The following is a 9552-nucleotide window of genomic DNA, read 5'->3' on the forward strand; positions in this document are numbered from 1 at the left end:
AGACCACCTCCTATCAACAAGTGCGATACAGCAGAAGGCACCAGAAAAACCCATAGTGGCTTAAAGACTGGTTATAAGGATCAGAGAAGGCGAAGTCTCTCCCACAAACCCCAGGAGAATACAGGGCCACACTTGAGTCCTGTGTTTGGTGTAGGCCAACTGTGAGTCCTGGCCTGGGCCTGGGCCTGGGCCTGGGCACCCACCAGCAATCACGGAGTAAGGAATGGCTCCTAACTTGGCTACTGTCCTTGTCAGCCACAGGGCTCCAGAGGCAGAGCTTCCTGTCTTCCAGGCACCCCGATAGCATGAGGTAAGGCATGAGCTCCACACAGGGAGTGCTCACTGTGTGACACCTTGCTCTTCACTGGGGTGGCCGGATTCTGTGAGATGCCACTGGACCAGAGCTGGCCCACGCAGCCACAAGGCACCCTATGCTCAGAGGGCTCGTGCTTGCTTCAGTGCTGTCACACACGTCCTGAAATTCTCAATAGCAGCTGAAAAGAAGCTCCGCATTTCCATTTTGCTCCAGGCCCACGGCTTAGGCAGCCTCCTGCTCTCATTGGAGGTGCAGACCCTGGCGCAGAGCAGGATGGGAAGCCAGGACTGCAGGGCTGGGGGATCAAAATCCTTCCTACCCCTTCCTTTTGCAGAGGAGGAAACAGAGGGGCGGGGGTGCGGGGTAGGAGGGGTGGAGGAGGGCAGGAAGAGGCACAAAGGAGTTTGGTTAGGTGCAAAAGCAAGGCTCTTCATTTCCACACCAGAGTCCTCATAGCAGAAGTAGTTCCTGGGGATGTTATGCAGGCAAAGGCCCAGTGTCCTCTTCCCGCAGCCCAGCCCAGAGCAAGGGGCCTCCCAGTAGTGGTGCAGTGCAGATGGGCTGGAATCCAGTGCTTAGCTGTGGAATCTTGGGCGACACTCTGGGCCCTCCCGAGTCCTCATGGGAAAAATGGGAATAGCACTGCAGGGACTCTGTGAGGCATGGAAGGCGCCGATCACACCCTATGGGCCATTTTATAAGTGTTAGTTTGCCTTGCTTGTTCCTCCTCCTGAGGACAAGCCACTGTGTGCAGAGGTTGGATGGCTGCTGGGCCCAGAGCATTCCGTGGGGGCTCTTGGACTCTCAGGGTCGGGGCTGAGTGGCCTCTGCCGGGGGCTAGCCCTGTCCCTGCTCTGCAGGGTCTATTTGCTTGTGTCTCCCCTAGCATCTCGTGTCCAATAAGGGAGACAACTGCATGGACCGGGCATCATGGAGGTGGGCCCTGGGGCTTTGTCACTGGGCTGGCCTTTATGCTCTGTCCCTGGGTGTTGAGGGGCCTTCAAGAGGGAGGCTGCAAGGGCAGGGGCCAGGGGGATCACCACCGGATGACCTTGTACTAAAAGCAGCTGATCCATCTGGGCTCAGTACACACAGCAGCAATCAGCAAATGCTTGATGGGTTGAATGAATGGAGACCTGAATAATCCCTGGAAGGAGCAAAAGCTCCTTCCAAATGCTTTCAGGCTGTACTATGGTTTGGGGTCTGTATTTTCAGATGCTGAGCAGAAATTCCCTGGAGGCCCTGTATGGGGCAGCTGGAGGGGTCAGGAACCAGGAACCTTTGCCCAGCACCGTGGGTGTTCTCCAGACTCCGGCAAGTCGGCAACCTTTAGTGCTGAGGAAAGCACAACCTTATCACTCCTGCCCTCTCTGCCCCCGGCCGCCGCCGGGGAGTTCCAGCTCCAAGCTGCTTGGTTTCTTCCTTCTTCTTCCTTCCTACCAAGTGGATGCTGCAGGACAGGTCAGAAAGAGGCAGTGGAGTGTAGAGCAGCGATTCTCAAACTAGTAGAAAATCTGACTCCATGAGGCCAATATATAGACGAATGTATATGGAGAGGCCACGAGTATATGAAGCCCACTCAGAAAAATGGGCCGTCAGACTAACATTCATCACTGGTGACAGAATGGAGGCCAGCTGAGGACAAAACAGAAGCTGACACTCCACAACCCACCCCCACCCCCCCCGTGTGAGGTTCCTCAGACATCCTGGCTGCCCTAAAGCTAAGGAAAGGAAAAACAAATAGCTAACTTAGAGATCACGATCCTGAAAGACTGGAGTCTCCCTCAGTTTACAAATGTCTTACTAATTTACAAGAACAAAACATGTTTATCAATAACCCAGCTTCTAGAAAGAAATGTAGATACAATGAAATGTCCCTATAACCTGCAGCCCACTGACAGATACTTGAAGGGGGTAGAGTGTCACGTTCCCTGGGAAGCTCCCAGCTGTCTTATTGTTAGTGCTTTGCTTAGAGGGAAGAAGAACCTCAACTAGGCAAAGGCAAGGCCTCCAAGTACCCTAGGAGTCTTCTTTAACATATGAAAATCCTATTGAAACCTCCTTTGTCCTTACCTCCCCCAACGTCTGAGTTATACAATCAGCCACCCCTCACATTCCTGGGGCAGCAGCTCTTCCTGCCCATGGGTCCTGTCCCTAGGCTTTCATAAAACTATCATTTTGCACCAAAGATGTCTCAAGAATTCTTTCTTGGCCGTTAGCTTTGGACCTCACTCTACCCAACTTCACTTACATTCCAAAAGAACAATCACTATTTTCTCAGTTTTCTATTAATATTAATTTCTTCATTTAATTTTAATTGGTTGCCACTAAAAAAAGGGGGGGGGGGGTTAAGGGAAAAGCACTTGGCATTGGGAACATTCTACCCAAAGGGGAGGTGGGTGGGGGAATGGGGTAACTGGGTGACAGGCACTTGACGGGATGAGCACTGGGTGTTATACTACATGTTGGCAAATAGAATTTAAATTTAAAACGGGGTGGGGGGTGCACCTGGGTGGCTCAGTTGTTGGGTACCTGCCTTCAGCTGGCGTCATGGGATCAAGTCCCGTGTGGGGCTCCCTGCTTGGCGGGGAGTCTGCTTCTCCTTCTCCTCCCCACTCATGCTCTCTCTCTCTCTCTCTCACTGTCTCTCTCAAATAAATAAAAATAATTTTAAAAAGAAAAAAGAACATTCTACCCATCAACTTGGGAAACTTGGGAAAACCATGTTTCATGGTGGAAAGACCATGAGCCCCTCAGGAGTTGGCTCCGGGTGACCAACTGTCCAGGTGTGCCCAGGGCTGAAGAGAGTTTGTTTTTTAGGATGCGGGACTCTCATTGCTAATACCAGGACAGTTCTGAGCAAACTGGATGAATGGCTTGCCCTACACTAGCTGCTTCTGTCTTCCAGGCCCGAATGTGCTTCCCTGGAGAATCACTGTGAGTGCTCAGTGACCACAGAGCCAGGCAGGTGCAGAGCACTCAGCAAGTGCTCACTGTTAGGAACCAGCGGGCGGGGTGGTACATGGGTTTGGCCTCTGCAGCGCTCAGGCAATGTCACTGTTCAGTGTAGTCCAAGAGCGACCGGGTTAAAGAATTCTAGAGTTTTGGCTCCTCAGGAAGTCAGGGGGCTAGTCCAGGGTGTTGGGAGATGCAGAAGCTCCCTGGCTTCCCCACAAGAGGCAGGAATTTAGAGAAAACTGAGCTCCTGATTGTGAGGGAGGCCTAATTCCACAGATGGAGGATTCAAGCCCAAAGACTGGGCTGCAAGTAGGGTCATTGATTCTTTACATGCCTGTGCCCTTAGCCTTCTATTTCACATGTCAATTTTTTGAAATTTCTTTTTTTTTTTTTTTTTCTTTTTTGAGCAGCTCACTCTTTATTAATGGAAGGTCCTGGGTCACTTGGAGCTGGTGAACTTGGTGGCAGCCTTGGTGCCCTCAGATATAGTGTGCCTGGCTAGATCCCCAGGCAGCAGCAGATGCACTGCCCTCTGGACTTCCTGGGTTGTCAGTGTGGTTCGGTCTGAGTACTGGGCCAGCCGGGCAGCCTCGCTAGGCAGCCATTCAAACACATCATTCACAAACAAGTTCCTGATGCTCATGGCCTTGGAAGAGACACTGATGTCATGGTGCACCTGCTTTAGCACCTTATAAACATACATTGATTAGGTTTCCTTGTGCCGGCTATGCTTTTTGGACTTCTTATTCACCAGAACTATGGCACCTGTGGCCCTCGAACAGAGGCAGAGATAAAACCCCATGCACCTATCAGCTCCTTTCAACAACTATTAATTCATGGCCATTCTTGTTTTATCTATATGTTACTATCTACTCTCCTTCCCCAGTGATTTTTAAGCGACTATGTCATATGTCATATATAAATACTTCTGTGTGTATTGGTAAATGTAAACATAAGAGTTCTTATATAAAAAAATGCATAGCCCACTATCATTATCATGCTCCCCCCAAAATAGTAATTCCTTATACCATCCAATCCATCAGTATTCAGATTTCCAAATTATCTCATAACTTTTTAAAAAGATTTTATTTATGAGAGAGAGAGAGACATGGGGAGTGCGAGCACAAGCAGGTGGGGGGCGGGCGGAGGGAGAGGGAGCAGCAGATTCCCCGCTGAGCAGGGAGCCCACTTGGGGCTCCATCCCAGGACCTGAGATCTTGACCTGAGCCCAAGGCAGATGCTTAACTGACAGCCACCCAGGCGCCCCACATCACTTTTTAAAAAAGAGTTATTTTATTCACATCAGGATCCATCAATTGGATGGATCCAATTGATCCAAGCACAGTCCATCAATTGCACTCGATGGAATGATCTCGTAAGGGGTCTCCCTCCCTCCTTATTTTTCCCCTGTAGCATTTTTTGGACAAAGTTGGGTTTTTGCCTGGTAGCATTTGTCTGGATTTTGCTGGTTGCCTGCCTCTGGGGTTGCTTACCACATTCTTCCTCTGTCTCCTATACTCCTTGTAAGCTGATAGTAGGATCTGGAGGCTTGATCAGATCGAGGGGAGATAGTTTGCAAGAACCAGAGGTGGAGCTGTGGTTCCATTTGCATCATCCCCTGGTGACTGAGAACTCTTGAAGACAAGGATGAATCAGATTTAGCAGTGTGTGGCAGGACCTCCACACAGCTGTGTGTCCAAAGACCAGGAGTCTCAGCAGCTGCTGCTCACAAGGTAAGAAGAGCCTGGCCTCCTTTTGCTGTACACCCCTGTGCCCATCACCGGCCAAGGGCACTCGAATCCCCTCTCCAGGTGGTTGAGTGGGCTCCAGGGCAGCTCTTTCCCAGAGTCTCCCTGCCCCCAGGACCGACTGAGGTAGGGACAGGAGGCAGTGTAGAGGCACCATCGCTATCTCTTGCCCAGGAGGAGGCCAGAAGGAGGCTGGGAGGAGGCCAAGCAGAGTATCAGGGGAGGGCTCTGGGGCCAGACACCTAGGGCCAGAGCCACTCTGCCCCTTATTGTGCACCTTGTGTAACTTACAGAACTTTCTGGGTCCCAGTTTCAGAGCCTGTCTCATGGGGATAATAGAATCTCCTCTGCATAAGGGCTCAGAGAAGGCCTTCCTGGGACACAGCTGCTAAACGCTCCCAAGGTTGGTGATCCTTCTTGTGATCAGCTTACTCCATCTGCCTGAATACCCAGGCGAACCCCTCAGATGGTGCAGGTGGGAGAGGCCGTGGCTGGCCTGGGTTGGGAGGGGCCCCGGGAAGGTGACATCACGCAGGCACCACTTCCCTGGCTCTCTGATGCCTGCACGAGGAGTGAGTCACCTCTTGGAGTTAACCATGGCTTTGTTCCTCATTTCTCCTTTTGAAAAGCAAATATTCCAAGGTAGCATTAAATTTCTGGAGAAGGCCTGAGAGGAGGGGGGAAAGTCCAGAAAATGGAGATAGGGCAGGGAGTGTCCATAAAGGCAGGTCCCCTCCGGCCTTGGGGCAGTGGCTCACTGGCCAGAGGCTCTGCATAAACTGAGCTCAGAAATGAGCTCGGCTGGCCCACGCTGTCCCAGAACGTCCCGGGACGCCCGGGGGAATGGCCGTTTTGGGGTCAGGCCTTCCAGAGTCACTCTCAAAGGCCTGTGCACGCGCGCAGGGTTAGGAGAATCTCCAGGGTGGCAGGGGACGCCCGCGTCTGGACTCCACATCAAGGGGGCTGGCAAGTTGCGCGGCCTGGAGGCCTCGGCGCGCCCTCTAGAGGCCCGGAGCCCAAAGCACAGCGCAGGCCGCTGCCCGAGCGCCCCGCGTCCCTGCTCCGGCCCGGCCCGGCCTCCAGGAGCCTCCGACGGCGCGGGCGGGCCCAGCAGGCAGGCAAGACCCACGCGCGACACAAGGCTCGGGGGACGAGGTATTGGCGCAGGCAGTTGTTCGTCTTGCCTCACCTCGCTATGCCCCCGGCCCACCGCGGGTGGGAATCGAGTGATGGGAGCTGGCAACTGGCAGATCAAAGGGACTGAGTCTCTCTAGGTCTGCAAGAGCTTTTGCAAACGCTTAGTTTTCAGATTTAAGCCTCCCTATCAGGCCTCTTCTCTGAGGGAGGCTTCCCTCCCACCCTTCCTAAGAGGTCAGAGGCAGAGGATGAGCTGTGGCCTGGGCCTGTGTCTGGGGCAGCCCTGAGTCCCTTACTGGTGTGTGGGGTGGCTCGGGGAACTCAGGACTTGCTGCTGCCTTTTGTCCCAAGCCCTGCCCCTGCCCCCAGCTCGCCTGCCCTCACCTGGTGCTTGCTGACATTGTCATCCTTGAGACCTGGTGGTGGCCTGGCTTACAAGTTCTGCCTGTGTCCCTTTTTCTCAGATCCCCTTTGTGCCTTACTGAGGCAATCAGCACCAGGTTATCCTCCTGGGACCACAGGGAGTCTGGGTCCTGGAGCTGTCCTATCCTGGCTCTCAACATGGGCACACTGTTTTCCTTGGTAGAGGTCTTCAAACTTTCCCAAGATCTACCCATGTGTCATGGGCAATGACACATTCAAAAGACACTTATAGGGCTCTAACTTCAAAAATGAAGATTATTATTTTGCTTAATTTCTAAGTAGTCAGGTTTGGTACTTTCGTATAATTTTGCACTAAAGGGAATCAGGGCTCCATTAGAAGGTAATGAATTCCATATCCAGGGAGGAGAAAAAGATAGGAATGGGCCTAAACTGTCTTGCTGCTGGCCTCCAACAATAGAAGATTGCAGAGGTGTGGGGTGGGCCAAGGGGGCAGCAGGTAGTGTTAACAGGACAAATGGTCTGCTTGGTCAAACAAACACCCATTTATCACAGTTTGAGTGTCAAAGTTGAATAATAATTGTAGTTGTTAAGAGCAAGTCGGGTCTAAAAAGACCCTAGAGGAAATGGTAGTTGGCAATGTTTACATGAAGTATACAAAAAGGCAGTATTTTAAATGCATTTCAATGGTGAGAAGAATCTTATGTATGGCTTTCTTATTTCTTAAGGTTCTGTTTATAACACTATGTGTTCTTTATGTTTGGAATGGGTGAATATGGGATATGTGAGCAGGCGAGAGGTAACCCGGAAGAGTAGTGTTGATAGTCACACAGTCACACAGTAGAAAGAAGCCTGAGAGTGTGTTGCAAGTTGGAGGATGAGGTAAGTCTCCAGAAGGAGAGAATTAACTGGCTAGATGTTATTCATCTGGGAAATGAAACCTCTAGTTGTCCAACTTAATTTTTTTTTTTTTAAAGATTTTATTTATTTATTCATGATAGTCACAGAGAGAGAGAGAGGCAGAGACATAGGCAGAGGGAGAAGCAGGCTCCATGCAGGGAGCCCGATGTGGGATTCGATCCAAGGTCTCCAGGATCATGCCCTGGGCCAAAGGCAGGCACCAAACCGCTGCGCCACCCAGGGATCCCAACTTAATTAAAATGAGTCCCCAGAAAGCAAGAGTGTTTCCCCCCTCCCTCCTTCCCCCCCTTTTCTGGTTCTTCCCCTTTCCATTGCCTCCCCCTCATTTTTCAAGGTATTTTGCTATATTCCTAGAAGGTATCAAAATAAGGACCGCCATGATTGTAAAAGAACAAGTGTAATGGTGATGATTATAAGATAAATCCCATGGTGCTGATATTTTAAAACACATTTCAATGTAAATGTAGTAGATAGTTTCGTAGTCATTGGGTTTGTGGATATTTTACATCAGTATAGATCTTTTTTTTTTTAAGATTTTATTTATTTGAGAGAGAATGAGAGAGAGAGAGAGCAGGAGCAGGAGGGTGGGGCAGAGAGAGAAGGAGAAACAGGCTCCCTGCTGAGCAGGAAGCCTGACATGGAGCCCAGTCCTGGGACTCTGGGATCATGACCTGAGCCGAGGGTAGATGCTTAACCGGCTGAGCCACCTGGTGCTCCTCTTTTAATTTTTAAAAAGGTTTTCTTTTTAAGTAATCTCTACACTCAATATGGGGCTAGAACTTACAAGCCCAAGATCAAGAGTTGCATGCTCTACTGATTGAGCCAGCCAGATGCCCCTATATCTTTTACTTTATATTTATATTTAAAATTTTAATTATTTATTTATTTGAGAGAGAGTGCACACATATGCATGTGCAAGCACTACCAAGTGAGCTGGGGGCGGGCCAGGGGAATGGAAGGGGATAAGCAGACTGCACTGAGCACAGAGCCAGCCAGATACATGACCAGATTCACAGAGCCAGATACCCATGGCCCCAAGATCATGACCTGAGTCAGATGTTCAACTGACTAGGCCATCTTGACACCCCTATCCTTAGATCTTTTTCTTAAGGGGATAGATAGTAAATGTTTTCAGCTTTGTGGGCCTGTGTTGCAACAAATCAACTTTGCTGTTATAGAGCAAAAGGAGCCATAGACAATTTCCAAATGAAGGGCATGGCTGTTGGCCATGAGAACCAGCTTTATTTGTGTGCAAATAAAACTTGATTTATAAAAGCAGCCAATGGGCCGTAGTTTGCTAATTCCTGGACTAGAGTATTTATTTTCTATTTATTTTTATTTATTTATTTATATTTTTTGAAGTTTTTTTTGTTTTGTTTTTATATGTATATTTTTTATTGGAGATCGATTTGCCAACATATGGTATAATACCCAGTGCTCATCCCATCAAGTTATTTTTTAAAAAAGATTTATTTATTTCTTTTAAAAAGTGAGGGACAGGGAGGAGCAGAGGGAGAGAGAGACAATTCCTCAAGCATACTCCCCACAGAGCACAGAGCCTGATGTAGGACTCCATTCCAGGACCGTGAGAACATGACCTGAGCCAAAATCAAGAATTGGACCTTAACCGACTAAGGCACCCAGGTGCCCCCAGATTAGAATCTTTAAAGCTTCAGATAATCAGTTTGTGATAAGACTATAATTTTAGTGTTAGCCATTTAGGATATTTATTGAATTGCCTTTGTAATGACTGTTCAAATGTTTATGAAAAATTGTTCTTCAGATGTGGTTTATTAAAATTGTGTTGTTTAATAGAAGTATGAATTCCTATACAAGTGATGGGAAGAGTTCCTCTCTACTCAAAAAAGTCTGTCTTTTAAAAGACTTCATTTATTTATTTGAGAGAGAGAGCAAGCACAAATGGCAAGAGGGATGGAGGGAGATGGAAAAGGAGATGGGGAGAGAGAAGCAGACTTCCTACTGAGGAGATAGCCTGATGTGGGGCTCCATCTAAGGTCCCTGGGATTATGATCTGAGCCAAAGGCAGACACCCCAAAAAAGTGATACTAAAATTTTCCACCCTGGTAAATG

This window comes from Canis lupus, chromosome 19, assembly GCF_011100685.1.
Source record: "Canis lupus familiaris isolate Mischka breed German Shepherd chromosome 19, alternate assembly UU_Cfam_GSD_1.0, whole genome shotgun sequence".
NCBI classification, from domain to species: domain Eukaryota; kingdom Metazoa; phylum Chordata; class Mammalia; order Carnivora; family Canidae; genus Canis; species Canis lupus.